This window comes from Halichoerus grypus, chromosome 3, assembly GCF_964656455.1.
Source record: "Halichoerus grypus chromosome 3, mHalGry1.hap1.1, whole genome shotgun sequence".
NCBI lineage: Eukaryota > Metazoa > Chordata > Mammalia > Carnivora > Phocidae > Halichoerus > Halichoerus grypus.
In genome coordinates this window covers 7,946,788-7,971,401 of record NC_135714.1, presented here as the reverse complement: position 1 = coordinate 7,971,401, position 24,614 = coordinate 7,946,788, and the positions used below count along the sequence as shown (strand labels likewise).

Sequence of the window (24,614 nt, the reverse complement as noted above, 5' to 3'; positions counted from 1 at the left end):
CTCATTTGTTTAAATGGGGGGACTTAGTAGTTAAACACTTAGGATTCTATTTAAACTTTTAAGATAAGATTTTAAATCAAACCAAAGAAACAAAAAACAATGTTTGAAGAGTAAAGGCATGAATGATAATAGTCAGCTGTTTTGCAGTTAGAGCTATTAAAGTTTGAAGCTCAAGAAATTATATGTTTAAGTGCCTAAGTAGTCTCCAGTTGACTTATAATTAACCTTTTTTTTGCCATTTCTAATCTAGGGAAATTGAAAAATATTTTTATAGTCCAATGAAAACTTATTTTATAAAAGAATTCCATACATTTGAAACTCACTCATAATCATCTTTGGAAACATATGATGTTTGCAGCTGAATCAAGCCAGATTGTATTTATTCCTTATCAATCCTGGTTATCTCTGCATTGCTCTCTTATTAATAAGATTCAGACAAAGCCTAGCCTTCCGGGGCAAAAGTGAAAACCCAGAGTGGTTTAAAAATCATTTTCTCTAATCAGGCTGTATCTCATTAGCTGTGATTCCTTTCTTTTAGATTCTGATGTTTGCAGAAGCTTTTTTGTGGGAGCATTATTTAAAACATGCCCTCCCCAGTGTACACCCGCCTCTTCCTGCAGATTATTCTTCCTCAATCTTTCTGAGTTGAAGGAGAAGATTTGTTTATTCAACTTAATCTAAATCTCAATGAAGAAATTTTTCTTTTCATCCTTCCCTTTTCAAAAGAACACGACAAGCTAGATTTGCCTAAACACAATTATAGAGGCCATGCCATTCAGTTTTCATGTTGACAATGGTAAGTGGATCACCTAGCTTCCTTGGCACCCCAAATAATGAGGTTCTTACACCTCCCAAGATAACTAGTCACTGAAAAGGATGCACTCTTGTATCAGTCAGGGTAGGTTAGGTTGTGCTGTGATAACAACCAAGCATTACGGTCATGCAGGCTTCGCAGAACAGAAGTTAATTGCTTCCACACACAGAGTCTAATGTGGTTTGTCCAGGATGCTTCTCCATCCAGTGACTCAGCGATCCAAGTTCTCTTCATATTACAATACAGCTGCCTTCACATGTCATTTTTTTATTTCAAGTATTTATTTAAATTTCAGTTCATTAACATAGAGTGTAAGATTAATTTCAGGAATGGATTACATACAACCGCCAACCCATCCCGCTGCCCACCTCCCTCAATCAACCCTCAGTTTGTTCTCTGTTGTTAAGAGTCTGTTTTATGGTTTGCCCTCTCTCTTTTATCCCCCCTACGTTCATCTGTTTTGCTTCTTAAATTCCACATATGAGTGAAATCATATGGTATTTGTCTTTCTCTGACTGACTTAGTTCACTTAGCATAATGCACTCTAGCTCCATCCACATCCTTGCAAATGGCAAGATGTCATTCTTGTTGATGGCTGAGTAATATTCCATTGTGTATATATACTACAACTTCTTTATCCATTCATCAGTCAATGGACATTTGGGCTCTTTCCATAATTTGGCTATTGTGGACATTGCTGCTATAAACAATGGGGTGCATGTGTCCCTTTGAATCAGTATTTTTGTATCCTTTGGGTACATACCTAGCCATGCAATTGCAGGATTTTAGGGTAATTCTACCTTTAACTTTTTGAGGAACCTCCATCCTGTTTTCCAGACAGTCTTCACATGTCATTTCTCAGGTCACTTCAGCACAGCGAGAGAGGAAGGGAGTGTACCGGCTTGTAATTGCCCCAGCCTGGAAGTAACATGTGTCATTCTGCTTCTGATTCTTTGGCCAAGAGGACTCGTGTGGCTTCCACTGAACTGCAAGGGAGAGTGGGGAATGAGGGGGGGATGCATGAAATAGTTGGTGAGCAATAACAGTCTCTGCCTCAATTACACGATTGATTCAATGCTGTGCTGAGCCAAGTTCAGAAGAAGCACATGGGGACCATGGAATTTTCAGCACATTGAAACCATTGTCCAGAAAGAATCTGGAGTGTAAAGTATACGTGTTCTGAAGATAGTACACATACTGCCTGACTTTGCCCATTCTCACAGATACTCTGAGCCTCAAAGTCTTCATCTGTAAAATGGGGAGAATACTGACACAGCAAGGCAGTTGGGAGGAGTAGAAGTATTGATTGTAAAACATCTAGAAAAGGCCAAATACGTATCTAGCTTTAAAAGTAGCAATTATTATTGTATTTTAGTGATAATGATAAAATGGCAATATTATCATTATGCAAAATAATTAATTAGTTATATTTAATTTAAAAAAATAATGAAAACAATTTTGAAACAGAAGCATCCCTGACACTCCCTAGTTGAGTTCAGAATCAGCTTTGACCCTACGTTTAATTTACTTTTAGCAGAAAAGGTAGTATTTTATTACCTTTAGAATTTCTCATTTCAGATGGAAAAAAAAATCAATCTTTTAGAGTAATTGCAAAATTTTTAAAGGGACCTCGGTGAAAGCAGAGAGGGACGTTTCCATGGCAATATCTGAACAACACAAAGAGAAAGGAAGAAGAGAAGGGGGAGCATTTAATGAGCACTTACATGATGTTAAGTGGTGTGCTTGGCATTTTACATCCAGTGTCTGTCTAAAACAAGGGGAAAAGCTATGAGATCAGCATGATGGTCACAGTTTTATAAGAGAACAAACAGACCCAAAGGTAGAAAGACTTTTCTCAGTCAACTGTTCAGAACATGGCCCGAGTGGGATAGGAGCCTGCCTTTGCCTGCAGCTGGTGCTCAGGCTCTCCAAGCACCACTGAGCCTCCAGCAACTGAATCCTCTTTCCACTTCCTCTGCTAAATGTCCCCTGTTTCCCTGGACTTATTTCTCTTTGTTCCCAGTCTTTCTTAGGGCTTCTCTGTGGTTAACGTACAAAGCTGTCTCCAGCCTGACCTCTCACCAGCACACCAGGCTCCCATTTCCTTCTGACAATGGGTTTCCTTAGGTCCATTGCCTTGCCTACTCAGAGCTCCTCCTTATAGGAGGAAGCCTTTGAGACAAATGGACAGAGCAGTGGGGTTAATGCAGTCGCCAGGGGCAACCATCCTAGCAAGGATCCCTTGGGCAAGAATTATCAATGAAGCCCTATCCAGGAGAAAATGTGATGAGGAGGAGAACACTTCCCTGGTCTCAAAGGTCTCCCCACAGATTGATTATTAGTTGAAAGGGGAAAAACAGTAACTGTGCAGTAGATAAAGTAGATGACATTTTGTGTGATCAAAATTAATGTTAGCAACGAGGAGCAGATGGCTATCACAGGCCTCTGGGTGTGACGTGTTGAGAAGGAAAGACCATCACATATGACTATTGCTGTCGGGAGGGATCACATGCATCTAATCACAGGGAAACAGCAGACAAACCCACACTGGCCCGGATTCTTTCAAAATGTCCATTTGTGAAAATGAGATGGACTAAGGAACCTTCCCGATTGAAGGAGACAAAGCAGATGTGACCACTAGATGGACCAGATCCTGTACTGGAAGAGGAAGGGCTTTAAGGACATTATTGGGACAACTGACAAATATGGGGTATTGGAATGTTGTAGCAATGTTACATTTTCGAAATGTAACAAAATTATGGTTAAGAGAATTTTCTTATTCTTAGGAAGTACACACTGAGATATTTGGAGTAAAAGGGTGGAATGTATGTAACCTATTTTCAAATGGCTCAGAAAAACAATCGTTTTGGAATTTATAATTTACACACACATTGCGTATGTATATGCAGATGTGTGTGTATATATATACGGGGGGGAGGGAGAGAGAATGAGACAGATGAGTTGATACAACAAATGTAGCAAAATGTCAAAAATTGCTAAATCTGGAAAAAGTATATGGAGAGGAAAAGACTATATTTCCAGCAGTTCAATGAGCTTTAGAAGTTTAAACAAATTGAAGTTTCTATTAATAGCAAGCAATTGCTATGTGCCCATCATTTGCTATGGATTGTCCTAGGCAGGTCACTGGCATTCCTTCTAAACTAATTTTTAGTGGTTCTGGATGTAGAAGTTATGTCTTTATTTTCATGTTTAGACATGAGCAAATTGAAACAGGCTACTCACTGCAGGACGTGCCAGGGTCCTGGGTTTGAATTCAGGTCGGGTTTATTCCTTGTCACTGCAGCAGGGGACAGTTCATGCGATGTCAGGCAGGAAGAGCCTCCAGCTCACAGCCCGTTGAGAAGGTGGAGAAGGAAGGTAGATACGTAACTAGATCCCATAGTGTGCTGTGGCAAGTACTGTTAAATTCTTCTACCCAGTATTTATTGGACACCTACTATGTGCCAGGTGTTCTGCTAAGCCCTCTGGGACCAGAGCTGTGCACGACAGAGATCCAGGCTCCCCCCCTCCAGAATTTCTGTAGCAGCGGACAGACGAGGCTGACACTGGTAAGCACGGCTGCTGGGGGCTTGCAGGAGGGGCACCTACTCCAGACCAGGAGGTTAAGGCAGGCCTCCCAGAGGGTATCTGACTGCTGTCTTAATAGATTTTCAGAGATGGAAGAACCTGGGAAATCTTGCGCATTCCTGTGGCCTAAAAACCTGGCACATCGGGAATCCACTATTGGGGAATCTGGAAAAAGGATATACAAGTGTTCTCTATTGTGTGCAGGCTGTTCTAGTCCTGACTGCATGAATGAATGAATGAATGAATGAAGAGATGAATGGGTGAATGAGTGAATCCCCACCTGCGACGGCAAGGAGCCCAGTGGGATCAGCTTTCCTAGGAGATTAGCCTCCCTGTCATTCTTCCAGGCCTCCAGATCAAGCGGGTAAGTGCTAGCAAGCTTGTCCTCCCCTGACGTAGCAGTGAGTGGCCGTGGAGGTGAGAGTAGTGTGGTAACTAAGCACAGAAACAGGGGCTCCTGCTCTCCCCGGCTTCTGTGTTTGCTTTTCGATGAGAGGAAATGCTTTATTAAGAAAAACCATTCAGATCTCTCTCTTTCTCTCCCTTTTTTTTTTTTTTCCTGAGTTGCTCAACACTTTTTTAGGCTCTTGTGTTCACAGAAGAGAACAAAGCCACCTTCCCGAAGCTGTACCTTGGGTTTCGTTCTTGCCAATGCCAGACAAAGCCAGCGGCCCACATGCCTTTGTAGGCAAGAAACAAGTGCCCTCCAGCTCCATCCAAAAAAGTCAGAATCAGCTCGGAAACGACACAATGTGCTTTCGGTTTTACCCAGTGCTTTCCCTGGCATGATCTCATTTCATTTACAGAGTAGACGTACACAATGTTAAAGAATCTTGTGGATAAAATACCCTGGGATTTTCACATTCCTTTTGGTGACGCCCCAGGAACCTGGCAAGGAGCCTCGGGCCTGCCCCCCAGGGGCAGAGGAGGCCTCCTCGAGGCAGGAAGCCCAGCTGGCACATTTCTCTGCCCTTTGCTCAGACACTCATGCCAACTGGAGCTGGGGTTTGTTCTTGTTCCGTACGCTGGAGTTCCCGGACACATTCCATTTGAAAAATACATCTCGCAGCTGGGGGAAGAAAAGAAAAAAAAAAAAAAAAGGTTTGGAGATTATTGATCAGTTTAAACACCTTCATAAACAAATTCAGGCCGAGAAAGGGAATCATTTGCCGAAAATCACAAAGCTAATTAGTGATAGAGCCTCAGGGAAGCACTCATCCTGGGTCTCATTCTGTTTTCTACTCTAGGGCATGAAATTGCTGGATCTGCCTAAACCAATCACAGTGAGTGGAAAGACCCAATGATTTGGCCCAAGAGGGGAGAAAAATAATAATGAATAATAATAATGATAATAATAAATGTTTCTAAAAATCCCTGAAAGCTGACATTTCTGGCATGCCCCCTGCTGTTCTCCCCACACACACTCCATGTGCTTTATGGGATCTGAGTTCCCTGACTCGGGAGGTTGTAGACAGCCTAGCGCACGCATCTGTCCCTCCAGGAGGGAGGGAGTAATATCAGTAATATCACCTTCCCCTCCAGAAACTGCTCTGGGCACAGTAGCTCACCACCATCCTCTTGGTTGCTGAATGTCCTTGCAGGTCGATAATGACTAGCAGCATTTAGCCCTGTCCTCACTCACTAAAAGACTGAACCTGAGGTGTAACTGAAACCACAGATGGGAACACTTTCTTTCTAACATAAAGTGACAAATGTTCATCATTTTCAAGCTGCTCCAAGCTGCCCTGCTGGGGGCACAGAAAGACAACCAGCTTCCAGGGGAGAGAATCGAGCCTCCCCCGTAACTTTCAAAAACCACAGGAGAGAGCGAGTCCCCAAGCTGCACAAAGTTCCTTTGAGAAGGCAAATGTGGGTTTATTTTAGCTCCTTCCCGAGAGGGAACAGTGGGCTGGGAGATGCTGCCCGAGGGCACGGCCACCAGGGTGTTACTGCGGGCCATCTAGAGGCGCTGGGGCAGGAGGGGGAGGCCGGGTGGTGGCTGCACTGAATCAGCAGCTCCAGGACCAAGAAGGGACATCAGGCAAACCTCACCCACTTAAACATGCTTCCTCCTCCCGTAGAGACGATGTCTGATAGCCTCCTCACTTAAACTTCTTGGAGTGGTTTTCATACTGTTTATTCTTTCCTTCCTTCCCAGTGATCTCTCCCTCTCCCTCTCTCTCTCCTTCTCTCTCTCTGTCTGTCTCTCTCCGTGTCCCCTCCCTCTCTCTGTCTCTGCCTCTCTCTTCCTCTCTCTCTTTGTCTCTTTCTCTCTCCCTCCTTCCCTTTGTCTCTTTATGTCTGTCTCTGTCTCTGTCTCTCTCTTCCTCTCTCTCTCTATCACTCTGTCTGTCTCTTCCCCTCTCTCTTTGCCTTTCTCTCTCTCTGTTACCAAAACTTACCACTTTTTCCTGTTCGATCCCTGCAGAGAGCACCAATTTTATTTATTTATAAAACAGTAACAACAGTGAAATTACTGAGAACCATAAAAAGCAGTTAAAAACTAAAAGCTTGAAGTGTTGATGCTCTCTGAAATTATCCTGATCTGATAGAGCGGGCATTGCCTTCCTCTGTCATGTGAGTAAAACATTATCTTTTCGTTTTTAAAGAAGTGGTTATATCGGGGTCTCTTTGATGATGTCTAAGGGTTGTTTCCTTTCTGTTAAGATAGAAAGTTCATTTTTGTACTCACAAAAGCAATTAAGGAATATCTACTCAATGTTCTCAGCTCAGGATCTGTACTAATATTCCTCGTTACTTTTCTGCTCTGACTGCCCAGCTGAGCAGAAGATAAACACATTTTGTTATTTGTTATATTGCACGTTGATAATATTAACGAAACAAACAAATGGAATGACCTGTCCAATTTTCCGCATGAACCAGAGATGAGTTGACCCAAACATCTTACTTCCTTTTTTTTTTTTTTTGTCCAAATCACCTGTTTTGGAATTAACCCGGGTTTGACTCTCCTTTCTTACACCTGCTGAATCTGTGAAGCAAGCATGTTGCCTTACTCCTCAGAGCCTCACTTTCTACTTTCTAAACATGGAGAACAGAGGTAATACTAGTACTTCAAAGTGTTGTGGGCCGGACTGAACAAGAAAATATATATTTTAGCATGATATTTTGCATATAATAAGCCCTCAATAAATGTAACATCCTTTAATTTCATAGAGCTACTGATAAGGTTTATGGTGCCCGGGCCAACTTGCAATTCCTGCTGAACAGAGCAGGTCACGGAGCTCAGAGAAAGTCAATGAACTGATCAAGATCACATAAATGGTGGGCATCAGCGGAAAGCACTGGTTCACAATCAGGGGTCTTTTTGCCTCCAGGGGACCTTGGGCCATATTCAGACATCTGGGGCCGTCACCACGGAGGAATTACAGTATTGGCATCCAGTGGGTAGAGGTCAGGGATGCTGCTAAACACCCCATGGTGCCTAGAACAGCCCCTTTAGCAAAGATGTGTCTGCACTAAAATGTTAATAGTGCCAAGGTTGAGCCACCCTGGTTTCAGATCTATGTATTTTGACACCAAATCAAGAGTTATTTTAATTCACCTCATATATCCCAAAGTACCTCAAAGCACATTGTAAAACTAAAGCACTATTTTTGTTATTTGAAAGGCATTATAATATGATAGAAAACTTTAAGGTTTGACATATCTGGGTCTATTCTCAGCTCTGCCACTTATTAACATTTAATCTGAGTGACCTCAGGCAAAAATTAACTCATCCGAGCCCTGGTGTCTCTGTTTGTGAAATGTAACAGGATGCTTCAAAAATTAGAAAGAATATAAGTGACTGAGTACGGTGCCAGTACACAAACAGGTCCCTTTGTGGCAGCTATAACAAAACTACTGTTCTAGTTGACCTATCATTTACGGATGTGGGTATAGATACATGAGATAAATCTCATTTTTGTCAACAAATATTTACGATTACCTACTATGTGATAAGCACTGAAGATGCAAAAATGAACCAAATGGAAATGTTCCTGTCATGATGCAAGTTACATTACAGATGAAGGGAAATGGATGAGACATAAGGATAAAGAAAGAAATCTCAGATAATTATAGATGGTGGTCAGGGCTGTCTTCTGGGAGGAGGCAAGGGGAGTAGAGATCTGAAGGGGGGAAAGGCACAAGAGTGAAGGGAAAGGAAGATCACCCAAGAGAGAAGGACTAGCAAAGACAAATGCACCAGGAAAGAGGTATTTGGGGAAGGAAAGCAAGGATGTGGGAGCATGGAGCAGCCAGAGGAAGACTGTAGAACAAGGTCTTTCATCCTTCAGAGAACCATGGGAGGAGTGTAAGAGGAATAATGAATTGTTAGTTGGCCCCAAATAATGCCCTTTGCAGGTTTCCACCTCCAAGAATAGACCATGAGGTTTATCACCCCAGGATCCTGCCTTGAACAGAAACCATCAATTGACTTGAGTTCTGGTGCTGGATCTCTATGGTCAGGCTTTGTTACAAAGAAACATACTGTTCTGAGTAGGTTTCATGGAGATTGAGAGCCAACTGGGACCTACTTTCTAATTACTGAGGTAGACAGAACTCAGGGCATGGTATAGTGAAGGTTAAAATGTGCCTCTTTGGACCCCAGCAAATTTTGGGGAATTGATCAGTGGCAGAAGTAGACCGAGCAACTAAGATGGAGTGGTCTTCATTTGGCCCCAGCAAGAGTGAGGGCTTGAAACACATTCAGGAAGGTTTGGGGGAACTCAGAATATAATGAGGAACCAGTGACATGGTTCTCCAGAAAAAGCTTCAGAAAGCGGCCATCCCCCAGGAGAAACACTCTCCATGGCACACTGAATGAGCAGAGGTGGGTGAGGCTGAACAGAAGTGGAGGGAGAAGGCTAGACAGCTGACTCCAAGGAGCTGGTGACAGTATCCAGAGGAGGGAATGGAACATTACTGAGAGCACAGATGGTCCAGCAGATGCTGCGAGTCATTCCCTGAAAGAGGTTGCAGTGTGAGAGGATGCTTGTCTCTCAGTAGAAAAGCCAAGATCTGGAACTCCAGGCATGAGGTTCACATGCTGACCCCTGGGCAGTCTTCCGTTCAGGGAGTGCCCCAGACTGGTCATTGGCTCTTACCAGTGCAGACTCATGGATCTATGAGCCCCTCTTCCACATCCTGGTGAAAAATAGGGGTATGGGGAAAATAATCTCAAAGACTATTTAATGCTGAAAACATTTAACACTAAAGAAATGTGTTATTCCAAAAAGATCACTTCAATTATTAGATAGGACTTAGCTTTCCAGATTGGACTAAATTTAGATTCTCTTCCAGGACCCACTGGAGTAGAAAGACTAAATAAGAAATAGAAATAGAAAGGTATTTTTTTTTTGTTTTTGCATATTTTAGTGTACTATGAATGCATGTGACCCCACAACAAGAAAAAAAAATAATAATAAGGAGTTGAGCTGATAGCAACCTAGAAGTTTCCCAAATTTGAGTTGAGCAGAAAAGCAAAATTGTCTGTTTTTCTAAATAAAAGAAGAAAATCAGGTCAATGTCAGATAGGAAAAGAAACTATCCTTTTTGTTAGAGGGCCAACTCCTTTATGAACACTGGAGATGTTTAATCTTGTCCTTTGTAACTGGTACCTGTCTTTTCCTTTTCTTTGTCTTTGGGGCAGGCACTGAGAGTCAGCCTGGCCCTCTGTCTACTGGCCTATTCATATCTGATGTGTCAGTTCCCTGTTAGGAAGAGCCTATCTGTGGTGAGATCTGCCAATTCTAACCCAGGGCTTATGACCAGAGTTGCTAGATAGAATAGAAGATGCCCACTTACATTTGAATTTCAAATAAATAACATTTTTTTATAAGTATGCCCCAATGTTCCCTACAAATATTACATGAGACATAATTTTACTTAAAAAATATTGTTTACCTGTTTTAAATGTAATGGAAACTCTGTATTTGTATTTGTTAATCTGGCAACCCTACTCTGAGCAATGGCAAACCTAGACCCTGATACTGAGCCAAGTGGAAGAGTAAATGGGTGCCCACCTCACTGTCCATCCACACTCTGCCCCAAATTGAGAGACAGGCCGACGTTACCTCTAGTATTTATAGATGTATAAATACCAATGTAAATATAATTATTAACACAAATATATGTAAAACCAGGCTTTGGGGACATAGTAGCCTGGAAGTTTGAAAATGCCCAGCCACCCTGAAATTCACCATGGAAAGAGGAATGCCTTTTCTTCATATCAATGTAATTGGATGCACAAGGATCTCCTGGTAGGTATCATTATGATCATTTCACCAAAGGGAAACTTAGATTCAAGGGGTAAAACAACAGTGAATCATTGTAAAAAGTGAACTAGATTTATAGTGAATAGATTTATAGCTTATAAGATCAAAATTTGAATTTCAACTCTACCCAGATATTACTATGAGAACTACCTTGACATTTTTAAGTCTCTAATTGTCATATTCAGGAAAATAAGACATGGAACACTGGGTAGAGGGAGTGTTTCATGTATTGATGTACACAAAGTACCAAACAGCACTTATGGAGGTACTCAAAACATGATAGCTACTGGCATTAATTTCTATGTGGTTAAGTTTCCCATAAATAGTGATGCCATGACTAAAACTAGGAACATGGTACATAGCGTAATCATGGGCACATGGATATATTTTAAAAAGCTGATTTGAACTCATGTCCAGTATTCAGATAACTCTTTCAGATTAAGCATGTGCTTTCTTTATAACCCTATTTTGAAATGCAAATAGTAATGGGGTACTCTAGTAATATTTTGAATCATGGACACTTTTTTATTATTTATTTATTTATTTATTTATTTTAATTTTTTATTGTTATGTTAATCCCCATACATTACATCATTAGTTTTAGATACAGTGTTCCATGATTCATTGTTTGTGCATAACACCCAGTGCTCCATGCAGAACGTGCCCTCCCCAATACCCATCACCAGGCTAACCCATCCTCCCACCCCCCTCCCCTCTAGAACCCTCAGTTTGTTTTTCAGAGTCCATGGTCTCTCATGGTTCTTCTCCCCCTCCAATTTCTCCCCCTTCATTCTTCCCCTCCTGCTACATTCTTCTTCTTCTTTTTTTCTTTCTTAACATATATTGCATTATTTGTTTCAGAGGTACAGATCTGAGATTCAACAGTCTTGCACAGTTCACAGCGCTTACCAGAACACATACCTTCCCCAGTGTCCATCACCAGTCACCCCATCCCTCCCACCCCACCCCCCACTCCAGCAACCCTCAGTTTGTTTCCTGAGATTAAGAATTCCTCATATCAGTGAGGTCATAGAATCATGGACACTTTTAATGAATTAAATTTATTGAATCAATTTTCTCATCAACAGCAGACTCTGGGCCAGAGAAATTTCCTGGGTATACTATTAATGTCTTCTTGTAGGGTGAACCCAAGCTTTGGGTCACCTCTGAGTAAAGATGGATGTAGAAAGTACTAGAAGAGGAGGTAGTGACGTGAACAAAGTTAAGGGTGTGGGAAAACCTGGAGCACAAATGCGGCTATTGAAGGTCAGTGAGTGATTGTAGGAACAATTTTGATTCAAACCACTTTGGTGGCAAATTATCTTCCCCAATCCCCACCCCTTTAAGAAGTATAGGGATAGCCACAGTATTTCCTAATGAGGCAGAATCAAAGGAGTAAAGTTAGTGAAATATATATTTGAGTGAAACTCAACCTCTTTTTTTACACTGGAATTAACAGCCAGGAGTCCTGGGAGGTGGGAAGGGGAGGGCTGAGTGTGAGCGCCACGAGTTCACACCACACATCCCTCTGTGCCAAGGACTGTTGACATCACGCCTATTTCCAGCTCCAAACCACCTCTGGACTCCTGCTAGGAGAATTACCTCTGAAGCGGTTTCTGTGTATGTAGAAAATCAAATACATTACCTGCATTTTCTTTAGTGTTCAATGTAATTATACTTATAAGTATATTAAGTGAAATTTCTCTAAACATTTAAGCTTACACAACTAATAAATCAAAATGTAAACTTTACTAATCCTCTTACACATTTAAAAGTTAATTACAAACCTTAGTCAAATTCCTGTCTCAATAAAAGCATAAGCCTAATGTGCCACATTCCCCCAAGTGCTTCAGACACCTTAAAATAAGCATGATATTCACAAATTATCACAATAACTATAAAACATTTATATTTATACTCAACCTATGAGAAAATTAGTAATTCTATAGATTTAGCTAATTTCTTATTTATTTATGTACCTTAATATATTTTAATGCATCTTTCCAAGTTACAGTCCCCTACCAAACAAAATGATTACAGTAGACCTACGGAACTTGTAGAGTTATCTGTGAATTGATTATTGACCTGAACAAGGGACACAGTTGGGACTTCAAGGTGACTCAAACCCTAGCAGCTATTTCTTACCTGGGTTCCTCTTAGAATCATGATTGACTTATTATGTCAATAAGAATGTCCCCAGACATGTCTTTTCCTGCAACCTGATGTCTTTGCACTCTTCCTTCATTACATCTGTGATATAGAATATGTTATAGGCTGAATTGTATCCTTCCCTGAATTCATAATTGGAAGTCCCAACCCCCCAGGACCTTATAATACAACTGTATTTGGAGATAGGATCTTCAAAGGGGTAACTAAATTTAAGTGAGGTCATTAAGGTGGACCCTAATCCAAATGACTGGTGTTCTTTTTTTTTTTTTTTTTAAGATTTTATTTATTTATTTGACAGAGAGACAGCAAGAGAGGGAACACAATCAGGGGGAGTGGGAGAAGGAGAAGCAGGCTTCCTGCTGAGCAGGGAGCCCGATGCGGGGCTCAATCCCAGGACCGTGGGATCATGACCTGAGCCGAAGGCAGACATTTAACGACTGAGCCACCCAGCTGCCCCATGACTGGTGTTCTTATAAGAGCAGGAAATTGATCTTAATGGGGCTCAGGGCAAGCTTCCCCAAAATATGCCAAAGTGGCATATTGATTACTTTGACTCAAGTTACTTGAGAAACAACCGGTGCAAGAAGGGCATTCTGACTCTCCTCTCTGTCCCTGGGAAAGCAGGAATAAATCTCTCATGTTAAGGGTCCCCTCCCTGCACCAGGAGGTAGAGAGACATCCTTATCACCAGAAACAGGGAATTCAGGGCCCAGACACTGCATAAATAAACTCTGCTTAGTTTCTTCACTAATTAGTACTAATTAGTACCCAAGCCTAACTGTCTTGTCTTGTTAGTTCTACAAATTTATTGTTTCTTTGTCTAAAAAGTATAAAAACTGCCTGCTTTGGTCACTTCTTTGGGTCTCATATTTCTAGGACCTCCCATAAGTATGAATTAAATTTGATTTTCTCCTGTTAAGGGTAAGGGTAAATTTTCCTCTCCCTGATGGTCTCCAAAGAGTCTTGATTCTCTTTAGTTCAAGAACTACCTAGGATTGTAGAATGAGATGTGGCTGTTCAGTGTCCTTACCATGCTTTCCACGTGAGTGCTGGGGCGCAGGAAGACACCACTGCTAGACCACCCTAGGGACAGAAGGGAAAAAACCTATTTCTAGTCAAGGTTATGAAGTTCACAATTACATCTCTAATTTAACTTTAGGATTAATAAGTTATTTCAATTTATTTCCACCTCAGTATGCCTAACTTGAATTTTAACCCACCACCCCAAATGAAATTGTGTCTCCTTTTATTTTTATTTTCTCTTTATGTTCCATTAACCACCATTTGTAATGACATTACTGGCCCTAAAGAATTCAAAGCACCTCATAAATTGCCTCTATTTATTCTTTCTCAACTGTTAGTATAGATACAATGTAATTCAGCGTCTTACACAGATGTTATGAACACCATCCATATAGTACTGGGTCCCCTAGCATTGTATTTCCCAAGCCTGTGGCCTAATTTTCTAAGGATGCAATTTACAGGTTGAATGACCTTTACCCACTCTCATCTCTGGACCTTGCTTAACTCATCTATAATGTATTTTTTTTAAAGATTTTATTTATTTATTTAACAGAGAGAGAGACAGCGAGAGAGGGAACACAAGAGGGGGAGTGGGAGAGGGAGCGGGGCTCGATCCCAGGACCCTGGGATCATGACCTGAGCCGAAGGCAGACGCTTAATGACTGAGCCACCCAGGCGCCCCTATAATGTATTTTTTTTTCTAACAAACAAACAGACAAGAAAGAGAGAAGAGAAAAGAAAAGAAAAAGAAAAAGGCAGATCTCAAATTCTGTGATTTGGGAATGAGCTAAGTCTGGGATCAAATCTGCTTCATTAACTAAAAGATCTTGAGAGAGTGAATATAGAGACATCCCCCGTCCTATAAAACCAAACACTGAATGGCACTCAGCCATTCTTTCCCCATCTGAACCTGAAGATTAAAAGGATTAAACTGTGTGAAAGCACTTTATAAACTTAAACCATGTGTAAATCGTCTGCATTTTTATGACGAATTGCCCCTCGTGAGTTATTTCAGGCATTAAAGTGTTAAGTTGCTCACCTGAATATGGGCAGCGAGGTCCCCCACGAAGTCTGCGTATCCTGGATTTCCAATTCAGTGCTCTATCCACCCCCAGATTATGCGGCATTTCAAATATGAAAGTGAATTCCATGGATGAGAAGCAATCATTCACCCATGGGCCAGGCTCTCGTCTTTGCCTGCACACCTGTCAGGAAGAGATCCAACCGGACAGGCCCCACTTACCTGAGATAAAGACCAGTCCACGAAGGACTGTGATGCCAGGTGCTCTGCCCTTAAGTTGTGCAGCAGACAGCTGCTTTAAGGTTGTAACGCACGCAAGCCTTCCTGGTCTATTTTATTCATGCCGGTTCCCAAGGATGACACTCCAAACTCGGAATGAGAGGCACACCTTTGTTTCCATTCCAGTATAACCAAAGAAAGAAAGCTCGTGATACAGCAGTTTAATTAGAGTATGCAAATCACTATGCTCCCATTTCCCTCCTGTGTGTTCCAGGTCCTGCCTTCTTTACAAGAGGAGAACACAGCTCAGGGAAGGGGAGGCTGGAAACAGATAAAGCGAGCAGTCTGCATGCCTCCACAGCAGTGTGGCGGAAGGGTGGTGAAGGGTGAAGGGCTTCAGACTCGCTGCCACAGGGTGCCGTCCCGTGACAGCAGTCACGTGTTGAGCTTGTGGGGTGTCTCTTTGGCATGGCTGAAAAGTGAAAAGCGTGCCTTGCAAACAATATGTGACTTTTGTAAATTTATTTTTAATAAGCATACATTACAGTATTCTCTTTTATGTACAGTTTTATGAGACCGGACATAGGCCAGTGTAACCACCACCACAATCAGGATACCAGACAGCTCCATTAACACACAGCAACTGCTTTCTATTCAAAACCTTTGTATTCAAATACTCCACCTACCCTGTAACCCTGGCGACCACCCTCAGTTCTTCATCCCTATAGATTTGCCTTTTACACAATGTCATATAAATGGAAATCTGGCTTTGTTCATTTGCATTATGTGTAATGTATTTGAGCTTCATCCCTGCTGTTGTGTGTATCAGTAATTTGCTCTTGTTTGTGGCCCTGGGGCATTCTATTGTATGGGTACACCAGTGCTTGTTCATCCATTCATCAGTTAAAGGACATTTGGGTTGTTCCCAGGTTTTGGTGATTATCAATGAAACTGCTATAAATATTTACATACATGTTTCTATGTGACCTAAGTTTGGGTCCGTGGGTAAATACATAGAAGTAGAATTGCTGAATCATGGGATGAGTACGTGTATAACTTTATAAGACATTGCGAAGCTATTTTCTAAAGTGATGGTACCATTTTGCATCCCCACCTGCAATGTATCACAGTACTGGTCTACCACCTCACCAAACTTAGTATTGTCAGGTATTATTATTGTTGTTGTAGTTATAGCAATTCTAGAGAGTGTGGAGTGGCATTTCTTTCTGGATTTAATCCTCATTCTCCTTATGACTGATGATGTTGATCATCTTGCTTACTTGTGATCATCATCTTACTTGCCATCATCTATTTTCTTTAGTGAAATGTATATTCAAACCTTTTGTCCGATTTTAAATGAGTTATTTTCTTATTCCCAAATTCAATAAATATTTTTAAGCTTACATTTTTATTAACTAATTTTTATTAAGGAAAAGCTGAATAGTCATAATTATTATAAACATAATTTAAATCACTGATAGCAACAGAAAGCTAGATTTTAGGAAACCCAAATATTTATAGTTCTAGAACAATGCTTCAGAAAGTTTAGTGTGCAAATGAATCACTTAGGGATCTTGTTAAAAATGTAGATTCTGACTCAGTGAGTCAGGGCTTGAGCCTGAGAATTTGTATTTCTAATAAGCTTGCAGGTGACACTAATATCAATGATGCCTACATCACATTTTAGCTAACAAGTGTCTAAAAGATCTTGGTTCAAATCCCCTTTTATAACCCCAAAACTGGCCAACACTGATCATATAATTAAATCTTCCTTTACTTTTGGAAGAAAAAGGAATATGAAATTAATAAAGATCTCTAGATGTACTGCTAGAACTTGAATAGGTATGTCACAGAGTTCCTGTGCCAAATATCTGTCCAAAATTATGCTATCACGTTGACTGATTCTGCCAATAAAGAATAGAGGGATTTCCTCATTGAAGTTACTCCGATAAAGAAATAATTATCTATGTCCCTTATTAGAATAAATTATTTTTTTACCCTCAGAATACTTTATTGTCATCACTGGTTGAAGTAAAAACTTTTTTTTTAATGTTTCTCCCCATTATGTGGAAGCAGGTGGGCTGTGTTCAACTAGGACCTTATTTTATTGTCCAAGTCTCTTTGAGGCCTGGAATTCCTGTCTCATTGTTAATTTTAAAAGAATTGGAACCCTACTAGCCAAAGAAAAAAAGTATTTATGATTTTGGGAAATCCAAACACTTGTTGTGAAAGGGGTTATATACACTTTAGTGGGTAACCAAGATGAGCCATTGAGATTCACGAAGAAAATATTAAAACTTCTATTTTCATTCATTGTTAAATTAAAAAAATAGGAAAATGGCATTTCACAGTTGTTGAGTATATCAATGGACACACGGGTCTTCATTCTGTCTCTATGCCATAAAGTAGAAGATAAAGAATTCAATTTTGGACATAAGTTTTAAATATCTGAGAGATATTTTAATGGAGATGTTGAGTAAACAGACTGGCAGTCACAAGAGAAGGAGGGCTGGACCCATAAACCAACAAGGAGCCATAATGGAGAGAGAGCGGGTAGGACTGCTTCAGTAACAAAAGAAGGCATTCATGGGAGGGAATTCTAACACTTAGAGTTTCAGTAGAAGAGAAAGAACAATCAAGAAAAACTGAAGAAGAGGCAAAGAAGTCAAGAATGGCACGGGGAAGCAAGCAGGCTCCCGGGAGAATGGTATTTCAGAAAATATTAGACAGATGGGGTGCCTGGATGGCTCAGTCAGTTAAGCTAAGCATCCAATTCTTGATTTCTTCTCAGGTCATATTTTGGGGTCATGGGATTGAGCCCCCCCGCCACCACCACCACCAGGCTCTGCACTCAGCACAGAGTCGGCTTGGGATTCTTTCCCTCTGCCCTTTTCCCCGTTTGAGTGCTCTCTCTCTCTCTAAAATAAATAAAAGCTTCAAAAAATTAAAAGAAAATAGTAGACAGAGTGTCAAGAAAGACTGATTAACCCTGTGAATTATTGTTGGAGGGCTTAGTAAAACGAGGGCAGACATGTCTATTAGATTTGGTTACTGGGACCAATGCTACTGGTGACTTCAGCAAGAGGGGGGCTATCTCTAAAGATCCCACGTGCAAAATGGAAGCACATTTATTGTTGTTGTAAACAAAGTTTGTTTTATTTGTGTGTAAATAAATACATGCATGCTCCAAGTAAAATTTGGGGGAATTAAAGAATTGAAAAAGGTGACAGAAATGTGCTTTAAATTGATTACCAATAACCCTATCATCTAAAGGCGATCTCTGTCATAATATTGTGTGTCTAACTCCTGTGTCTTCTTACTTGGTACGTTTTTTGTTTTTTTAAATCTCTTCCATATAATTGCGAGTATATTTTATGCACTGATTTTTCACTTCACTTTTTAACAAACACATTTTAAATGCTTTGTAAGCATAGCATACCATAAAGTGAACATACCATATAGATATTCATCCCATTTAGATTGTTTCCAATTTGAAGGCTATTATAAATAAAGCTGAATGAACATCTTTTTGTACAAACCTTCCCCCCAATTATTTTAGATTATTTTCTTACAGAGGAAAATCCATCAGGTAATTTTTAAGTCCTATGTTATGAAGACCTTCAAACTCTAAGGAAGGACCTACTTTATTTTTTTTAAAGATTTTATTTATTTGACAGAGAGAGACACAGCGAGAGAGGGAGCACAAGCAGGGGGAGTGGGAGAGGGAGAAGCAGGCTTCCTGCTGAGCAGGGAGCCCGATGCGGGGCTCGATCCCAGGACACCAGGATCATGACCTAAGCCAAAGGCAGACGCTTAAGGACTGAGCCACCCAGGTGCCCCAGGAAGGACCTACTTTAAATGAATATTTGTGTGCTATGGATGAAGAGAAGGCTCTCAAATTGACCCCAAAACAAGATAACCCTTGGCAGTTTTAATTCAGCAACTTCCATGAATACAACTTCTAATTTCCTTTTTCTCGTGATTTGGAATATTACTTTTCCATCTCTTCCTCCAAAGGTCTAAAATTTCCCTAGTACTGAGAAAGAGAGCATCACTTCCAAGATAAATGAGAAGGGAAGGTCCAAGACAAGAAGAAAGAAGAGAAGGCTGTTTGCTGCCATTAATTTTAAGAAAGTCTTTGAGTCTTATATAAACTTCTCTTTTTCTCCAAATATTTGCATTGTCAAAAGCTGGAGCACTGGCATAGTAGACTCTTACCATTTGTAGCTTCTCTGACAACTGACCTCCCCTGCCTGCTCTCTGCAGTCACCCACTTGGGAAACCCCTATTGATAGTCAGGGAGAAGCACGTGCCCCTCCCTAGAAGAGGAAAAGCAACCACAGTTCTTCTAGTCCTGGTTGAGTCACCAGGGGGTTAGCACATGGATTGGGCCCAGCAAGTGGACAATCAATGCTGGGGTTTTGCTCTTGAGAGAGCAATGCAATCATATGGGAACAGAGGTCAATCATCATTGCCATGGTGGTCTGAGCAGACCAGCCCATGCCTCTGTTTGATCTCTGCTGCAGTCCTTGATGGTTAGATCTTCCTGGTGATTACCCATCTCCACATCTGGCTCTCCTTGTTGTTCTATGAACGCTGAGAATCCTTCAATAATCCCTCGCCTATGTTAGCATTAGTCAGTCTTCATTGCTTGTAAGGAAGTCTCTGCTTAGGCCCAATAAGCAGGGTCAGGCCACATGTAAGATTTTGGACTTTGTCTTTAGAGCAATAGAAAACCACTAATGGGTAAGAATTCTAACAGCACAGGACAAATTATCCGTTGCTAGGGGAGGAGGATGGAGACCTAAGGAATGAATGAGCATTACGTAGGAAGAGTGTCAGCAGGAACAAAAGGCACACACAGGTGAAGTCTTCCGGACTGCAAGGAGCAGAACGTAGGCTACTTACCAGGAGCAAGGGCACTCTCACTTCTGCATCATTCAGAGGCTCTGGAGACCAGGGAAGGAATGTCAGGGGACAACATGTGTCTGGAAGCAGTTACAAGGACAAATGAGGACACCTGGAAAGGCTTTTTATGCATCTCCTATGTAGACTCATGGAGCTGTGTTTCATCTACTTCATTGGGCCAAACATAATGAATAATTTCATAATCATCTGTTCTTCCGACAGCTTTCAACCCCTCAATACTCATCTCTGACATGGTGGATAGAAATAGGCCACACCAGCCACCTCTCCCACCTTCAAGAAGAGTTTCCTAAGTTTCACTGATAAGATTCATCTGCAATTCTGATCAAAAAATTAACTTCCCAGGCTCTTCTTTCAGAAGTTCTGATTCAGGGGGACAAGGGTGGAAACTGAGAATGATTTTTAACGAGTTCTGTCACGTGATACTTGTCATCATGGAAGGTTGAGAAATATCCTGTGAAGTCTCTTACCTGATGAAGGTATGGAATAGACACCTCACAGGGATTTCCCTGGTCATCTGTAGTTTCATCCCACAAAATGGTGATTTGAAGTCCAGAGTAAGTGTTCTTGATTTTTCATGCACCAGCATCTCTTGGAGACTTGTAACAGTGCACATTGCTGGTCACACCCCCAGAGTTTCTGATTCAGAAGGTCTTGGTTGATATCTGAGGATTGGTAGGTCTAAAAAACACTCAGGTGCAGCTGAGGCTTTTGGTCCTGGACCGCATTTTGAGAACTACTGACGTAGAAAGAATACAATGTGCCCAGGTGCTCAACACAAAATTATTACTTACCGATTCCTCCAGAGGAAACCCCCTCCCAATCAACAACCCCTCAGAACAGGACAGGGGATCCTCTCTACGGAGTTATAAACCCCGAGGCCCCAGAGACCTAGACCTCCTTCCCCACGATATATCAGAAAACGAAACCTAAAATTCTCAGTGTGGTCAACAAGGAGACTCAGAGATGCAGTCCCAATCCTAACCCTTTATGGAATAAATGAAAGCAAAGTAGGAGATCAAAGGGAGATGGATATCTGTAGAGAGGTGAGGTTTCTACAGTACAGCTTTGGGAGACCCATGGCAGAGTTAAAACAAGGAAACTGAGGCAAAACCACCATGGCCTTGAGACACATCCGTGCATGTTAGGGAGAGGGTAGCTGAGATACAGGGAAGGTTATGCTGAATGTGGTGCGAGGGTGGGGGCTGGGGAATGTTGACAGAGTCAGGCTAGCGCTCCCCACTCTCCCCCGCCATATGCCACGCTCTGGTGGGACACAGAGCATCATGCACAGAGTTAGGACCACAGGATCTGAAGGATCTAACTTCAGGAGGGCTTTGGATAAATGCCAGACAACGCAATGTTCTAAGCACTTTTCATGAAATAACTCTCTTAATACTCACACTAACCCAACAAGTAGAAACAACAAACATTGCCTTTTACAGATTAAGAAATAAGGTCACAGAGAAGCCACGTATCCTGGTGGAAGTCACGAGGTGAGCACTCAGTGCACTCAAATCCAGGTTGTTTGACTTCAGAGACTATAGGCCTAACTCAACATACTGCTGTTGCTTCTTAACAGAACACATATTTCTTGATCATCTGCTACCTTCAAGTCATTATTTTAGCTACTGTGGGTGGGGGCTAGAGGAGGGGGAAATAAAATAGATACTTCCCTTGCCTTGAAAAGAGTAAAATCTGGTAGGATGGACAGACCCACTTACAGCGAACTCTGAAACAAGGCAGATTGCAAGTGTAGGCTTCTATGTTCCGTCGAAAGCTACGGGGATATCGGGATACAGAGTGCGGGTGGATGGTAAGTCATGGAGACCCTGGTATCCTTTATTCTAAGCCCTAAGTGGATTGTAAGGAAAAAAAATAAAAACCAGTCCCTCCAGTGTTGACGCTTGGAAGAGGATATCTGGGAGGAAGAGCCAGCTGATTCTGAGGTTCTGACCTCATTTTTCAGATTCTCCTTTCCTTTGCACCCTTCTCTGGTTCCTGCTATCACCATCCTGCTGGCTTCAGAGGGTAGGAATCTTTTTCAAACACTCTGGCCCAGACACAAAAACCTTCCTATTAACTCCCCACTGTACAGCTGAGGCCAGGCTGGAATTACCAATAATGAAAATCAGTAAGCCCTTCACTAAATGCTCAGGCACAGAAACAAGAAAATACACGGTCTTATAATATCAAAACTCTGTCTAAGAGGACTGCTCTGGCCACACAGAAACCCCTGGGGGAAGGACATGATGCCTGCAATGATACCCGCTCTTCTTAGACCCTGGAATCCTTGAGTTCACAAATGCTATTCTCTTGCCTGTTTGTTATCTGGACTCCTCAACGTCTAGACAAAGAGATGGAGAATTGTCTTCCTTGGATCTGGTGCCTGCCCTCTCAGGTCCAGCCTCCCATGTTCTAACTCACCTCTGCTCCAAGCAGGAAGTAATGGACTTTCTCCTCCAGACTTTCCTTTATGGCCTTTCAAAGAACACCATGGCTACCTTGTCTGAAATCAAGTCTAGACACTTGTTAATTAACTGCCTGAGTTTGATCCAGGTACTTCATCTTCCTGAGTTTCTATTTTTCTGTTGGTGAACTTAGGGGTGTGAATGAGTAGTTAACTCAGTCCCATTTCTGACCTTTCTATAATTCTAGGCCCATTTGTGGCATGACTCAAGTTGCTCATTGCATATATTTTGCCTCAGCCGTAATACATTAAGGAAAATTGCCTGAACCTGAAAGGTCAAGTCTATGAGGAGGACCCATGTGCCTAAGCTCAAAGATCCATTGCTTTTAAAGAACTAGACTGGGTGAGTGGGACCCGGGCTCCTGGATTCTCTATATTTACAAACATAGTATTGAAGATGCATTAAGACTAAGGGAATCCAGGGGCCCTTTCCATCTCTGGCAAGCTCAGCCACATGTAAAAATAGCGTGGACAGTACAAATACAAAGGCTGAGTTATCAGCTTTTCCCTCAGGCCCCAGCGTTCAGTCTGTGAGCCATCAGAAATGAAAAGCAGGATTCAAGCTAGTGCTTTCCTGTGATCTACAAACCATTGCCCTGGTCATTCACCACAGGGCCATTAGCACATGTATGGAAGTGACAGAATTTTAATATGAGGATGAGGATGATGATGATAAGGCTCAAGCTCAAAGAGGATAAAGCCCCAGTGGAAATACAAAGTGGCCTGAGGTGACCTTATTGACCTCACCGTCATCATATCTACTATGTGTTGAAGGCCACACTATTGGCTGGAGGTATTTCACCAGTCAGGGGCCTAGAATAATGCATACTTCCTCTTTGGCAGGGGGTCTGGGAGAGCCAGACCTGGAAGATAACAGAACCAAGGTGGAAATGTCTCTCAATGAGAGTAAAGGCGGGATCAAAACCAGAATCAAAGTTAGGAGACCAGGACAGCAGGAAACAAATATTGAGACCTGGGTGTAGAACCAAAGGATCCAGAAGGTAGAAGAAGAGGAGAGCCAGGACCATTGAATGAGATAGATGAGCAGAAGGTTATTCTGGGCAAATACTAAAAAAAAAACAACAAAAAAAAACACTCTATTTCTGAGATTGGATATTAAGGTGGCTTTTTACATCCTGGTGGAATAGTACATGGGAATCATGAAAGTCTCTATAAGTCAATCCAACTCATCAAAAAGAGACAATGGGCTTGTGTTTTCTGGGTTTCATGGTACATTGGCTTCTAACTGAATTTGGTTTTCTTTCTTTTTTTAAATCACTTTTATTTATTTATTTGAGAGAGAGAAAAAGAGAGACAAGCTGGAGAGGGGCAGTGGGAGAGGGAGAAGCAGGCTCCCCACTGAGCAAGGAGCCCAATGTGGGGCTCGATCCCAGGACACTGGGATCCTGACCTGAGCTGAAGGCAGATGCTTAACCAACTGAGCCACCCAGGCGCCCCTGAATTTGGTTTCTACCACCTAATTGCATGGTATATTAGCTACATATCACTGAGTAACAATTTACAACAAACTTAACAGCTAAAAACAACACACGTCTATTTTATCAGTTTCTGGGGATCAAGAGTTCAGTCCCAGCTTCTCTTGGTTCTCTGCTTCAGAGTCTCACCTAAAAGCTACAATCAAGGTGTTGGCCAGGGCTTCAGCCTCACTTCAAGGTTTAACTGGGGAAAAAGTCCTCTTCTGGCCCCACGTGATTGTTGGAAGCATTCTGTTTCTTGCAGGCCATAAGAGAGAGAACCTGAGTGTCTTGTCAACTATCGGTTAGAGGTTACTCTCATTCCTTGCCATGTGACTTTCCCTGAAGGGCAGCTCACAACATGTGTGGCTTCTTTGTAGCCAGCAAGACAGTCTCCTAGCAAGACAATTATAATCTCATGTAACATAATTGTGTGCATGCAATCACCTCTATTCGATCACCTTTGCCATATTCTAGTGTTTTGAAACAAATTAGAGGACACATCACACTCAAGCAGAAGGAATTATGCAAAGGCTTGAATACTAGGAGGTGGAGATTATGGGAACCATCTTAGCCTCTGTCATACATAAATAGATCTGCTAGTTGGGACTGGATCTCAATGCTACTCTACTGT

The 24,614-nt window shown here is 41.7% G+C and overlaps 1 long non-coding RNA gene across 2 annotated transcripts; it reads right to left on the bottom strand.

The window, feature by feature from the left end:
• Positions 1–1,153: 1,153 nt before the first annotated feature.
• LOC118548214 (uncharacterized) lies at positions 1,154–15,377 on the bottom strand. 2 transcript variants are annotated; one of them, XR_013446123.1, is made up of 4 exons: positions 14,909–15,377; positions 13,877–13,929; positions 2,539–5,471; positions 1,154–1,800 (listed from the first exon to the last, which is right to left on the bottom strand). It is a non-coding gene; the product is annotated as an uncharacterized LOC118548214 (long non-coding RNA). The 2 variants fall into 2 exon arrangements; XR_004923518.2 differs by lacking the exon at positions 1,154–1,800 and having other exon boundaries at positions 2,333–5,471.
• Positions 15,378–24,614: the final 9,237 nt, after the last annotated feature.